The sequence below is a fragment of the Lonchura striata genome, chromosome 4, assembly GCF_046129695.1.
Source record: "Lonchura striata isolate bLonStr1 chromosome 4, bLonStr1.mat, whole genome shotgun sequence".
NCBI lineage: Eukaryota > Metazoa > Chordata > Aves > Passeriformes > Estrildidae > Lonchura > Lonchura striata.
In genome coordinates this window covers 61251175-61255696 of record NC_134606.1, presented here as the reverse complement: position 1 = coordinate 61255696, position 4522 = coordinate 61251175, and positions in this window count along the sequence as shown.

The following is a 4522-nucleotide window of genomic DNA, read 5'->3' as shown; positions in this document are numbered from 1 at the left end:
TTAAAAATAATCTAGTTCCAACCCCCCTACCATGGGCAGGGGCACCAAGTAGGATTTCAAAGGACCAACCATAATGTTAAAGCCAAAATTATATTCCAGTGATCCTATTATAGACATGTTATAGAACTTTTCTGATTCCTATGCAAATTAAAAGGTTTCTTTACAGCTGAGTATGGTATAATTTGACTTCCACTTGTGGGAAGAGAGACTTAAGGTTTCTATTTTCCCCCAGGTATTCCAGAATGGCTGTGACTGCACATCAGCTTTGGGCTGGATGCCAACAGTGACCTGGTAGCACTGAGAGATCTCCAAGATATTCCCTGATGTTCCTGCATAGTACATTATACACACCACTTCAACTGGTATTAAAAGGAGTTCTCCGTTGGGTCTAAGGTCTCCCTTGCCCTACATTGCTGATCTTTCTCCTTTTATCCCAGCACAGCAGCTCTCCCACTCCTCTGCTGTCTGTCCATACACACACACACACGACAAATAAGTGCATATATAGATAAATTAGATAACATTGAACTACTGCTGTCATATCTTTGTATTCCCATACCATTGAACTACTGCTGTCATATCTTTGTATTCCCACCCACCTCTTACTTCTTACTCTATGTGAGACCTCTGGGTCCATGCACACCTTCACATCCCACTGCTCTGCACCAGGCTCTGGGGGAACACACAGGCTCTGGAACACACCAAGTAAGGAACAGCCTCCCACTGAATGCAGCAGTGACACCTGGGCAGGTCACAGCCCCTTGCCTGGCGTTCCAGCTGCTCACCCCACCCAGGGCACAGCCTGCAGGTCCCACTGCAGCTGCTCACCGAGCTACTGCCACTGAGGGTGTTCCTCCACACAGGCAGCTCCTCCGCATGATGAAAGCATCAAGGCCTCTGTTTTAAAGATTTTAGGTATTTAAGAAAAAAAAAAAATTCTCCCTTTGCATAGGCTGAGTGCTGCACTTCTAAAGCACCTGGGGCTTCATCTTTTGATTTAGTTTTGATTATGATCAGTGAAACGTGCGCACACTGCAAGCAGCATTCCACAGATTCACTGGCACCAGCACCTGTGTGCATATCAGCACAGTCGTGTAAAGAAACTGCATGAAACAAGCCTGTAGAGTACAACACCTGCAAAGGGCCTATGTAATTAAACCCTTCCCATCCACAGGCAGAGTTGAAACAGTTCAAGATCTTGGATAAAAGGTGATCAGGGAAGATAGACCTATTATTTATCACACAGCTAGCAAGACCAAATATAAAAGACGAACCAATAGCCTTTCCAATCCCACACTGCCAGCTGGCACTAAATGATAAGTGAAAATACTGCAAAGTGCTTTTCCCCCTGCTTTTATAACAGTGCAATTTTAGTATGTGGTGTATGGCACGTTGCCATTTCCACTTTTTGAGTGCAAAAGCTTTGTACAGGAAACAGGGAGTACAGCCAACAGAACCAGATCCACCTAGAACTTTGAACTAAAATTCATTGTTTCATGAGTGACAGCAAATGTTTGGGGTTTGGTTTTTTATGGTTAGTCTTCATGCTCAACAGTATGCATTTATTTGAACAAATTGTTAAAGCAAGATTTTAATAAATGCATTATCACCAAGAGGTTCTCATTTAACTGCAACTCTTCCCAAATTGATTTTGCCAGAGGGATTCACAGGCAGCTATATACAAATTCACCCAGGAGCAGCAGAATCCCTCACACTACTGCCTGTAGTGGGTGGAGGCATAGGACTCCGAAATCCTAACACCAGTGGATGACATGGGAGTTGCTGCATTCAGCCCTACTAGGTATCTGCAGGATTAGACAGGGGAAGCCCCAGTTGATTCATCCTTGCTGTATCCAGCCTACTTCAAGAGGCCAGCCTCAAGGACAGAGTGTTTGGTGTTACACACACCACAGAAGGCACTTTTGTCTGACAAGTGTGCATGCAAATAACTACTGATATGATAGTGAGTGCTCACATTTATTTACTAATGCACATACAAGGCAAGTACACATTGCTGCAAGAAAAATCTCTTTGCTCCAACTTTATCCTGGGAATAATAAAAAATCAAAAAGAGAGTTGCAGTTACAAACCTACTCAAATAGCAGGATGCAAGATTCTTGGTGAATTTTACCAGCACATGATTATCTCTGGGGTTTTTTTTTATTATTTATTGTATTTGTGGTGGCTCAGTGTAAGCAGTTCTCTTTCTGCATTTAAATCACTAACTAAGCAGGATAAAACAGGCAAATTATGTGACAGACTTCTTTCAAAACCTGGAGATTCCCAAGACCAGTCTAAGAAAACTGATAAGCAGTCTGGAAACCTGAAAATTCAGGGACAATAGCAGGGATTAAAAATAAACACATCTCAGAATAAGACTAATGCTATCACATGCAAATTTTGCAGAATTACATTGGCATAACAAAACATTGTTTTTGGGACCTGACTAAATTAACTGCTGCACTACCTCTAAAATAAGACAACAATTACACTAAAAAACCACTGCACACAGAGAGAAATGTTTTATAGAAAATACTCTTTTGTGAACATCTGCCTGTCAGTAAAACCAGGCAGTCCCTTAAAGGTTTGAATAAGAAATCCCTTCTATCTCTGGCACTTGAATTCACCCCTAAATGACCCAGCTTAACTCAACCTCCTGAAATAAGTATACTACAAAATTATAACTCTGAATCTGGGGGATTTAGTTTGGTTTCCACTTAAACTATCATTTATATTACCTTCAGTAAGTAAGAATAGAAATAATGATTTTTAAAATGATAGATGTTTGAAATGTTTAAGGAAAAAGAATTTTCTTTTGTATAAACAGGGTACAATTTAAAAACCTAAATTCTGTGGGCTATCAGACCCATGTTTTTAGTGGATTTTGTTGACAAGGTCTTCAAAACAATTTGTGTTACTTTAGTAAAACTAATTATTTTAGGATAATTTAGAATGAAAACACAAGGTATAAGAAAACTTTTTTTTTTTTTTTTTAGGGAAGATAAGGCAACCATAAATCATACTAATACAAAATATAAATTTTTTCATAAAATAATCCTACAAAAGTCCAAGGCTCATACAATTGAAAGAGGAATCAAAAAAGCTCAAATGTCCTTCTCCATATGAAACTAACAGCAGTTGTATTGTAATACAATTGGACTATGGCAGCAATAAATAAAAAAAATCCACAAAGCAGAAAACACAACAGTTTTGTAAAGGAAGATAGACTCATACCTAAAAAGCTTCAAAACTAATACATAATGTCCTGGGTTGTAAGATAAGCTTGTATTCCATTTGCCATCTGTCGAAGGCGAACCGGTTGGACAGGTTTTTTTGTTATCTCTCTCAGAGACAATGGTTTGTGTATACACCTTTGACTGATTCAATGAAAGGCTGAAAAAAATGTAACACCGTGAGGGGTCCCACCCAGAGGGGGGAAGCAGCTCTCCCTCTTCTTCGCGGGACTCCGAGAGAAGCAGCTCTCTCTCTCTCTCTTCGCGGGATTCCGAGAGAAGCAGCTCTCTCTCTCTTCGCGGGATTCCGAGAGAAGCAGCTCTCCCTCTTCTTCGCGGGACTCCGAGAGAAGCAGCTCTCTCTCTCTCTTCGCGGAATTCCCAGAAAAGCAGCTCTCGCTCTCTCTCTCTTCGGCGGCACTCGCAGCGAAGCAGCCGGCGCGCGCAGAGGCGACGGCAGCGGAGCTCAGAGGCAACCCCGGCGCAGAGGAAGACCGGCCCCACTGCCACCAGATCTTCAGAGGAAAATTATACCCTTTCTAAAGATCACCACTTCAGCTGCAACTCATCAACTATTGCAAGGGAAAGCAATTGTCCCAGCAAAACCTGATACTGGCATTCCTCAGGTTCTAGACTTTTTCTTTCACTAGTTTTGTTTGTACCGATTGCATTTGCCTTTTTAAATTGTTGTCTAGTTTTCTCCTAGTAAAGAATTGTTACTCCCACTCCCATATCTTTGCCTGAGAGCCTTTTAATTTAAAGATCCTCGTAATTCAGAGGGAGGGGGGTTTGCCGTTCTCCATTGCACAGGAGGCTTTGCCCTCTTTCACAGACTCCTGTCTTGTCTAACCAAGACAGAATTTGGCGCCCAACGTGGGGCCCGAGGGCATTGAGAGGGAAAAAGGATTAGCAGTTCTTAAGTAATTTGGTTTTGTTGTGTGTAAAAACATCTTCAGCATCACCATGTGGTCTAGTTTACCTTGGTTTGGGTGGCATGTGATCGTAGCTATACTTTTCCCATTTGCAGACCCTTATCTAAAAATGGGTCCTATGACTAAGGCTACGGTGTCTGTTATCAAGTTTGGCTTCTGGGTTAATTGGGTGAGGAATTCATGGATCTTTAATTTCCTCTGGAAGGCAGGTACATGGATTCATAGCTATCACACGTTAACTGTATGTTTTTGGGGTTACTTTAATAACGGTACCTACTGCGAGGAAATAGCACCTGGGCAAACTTTCTCTCAACCTTTTAACCATCTTTTTGGGTCTGTTCCACCAGTTCTCAAAGG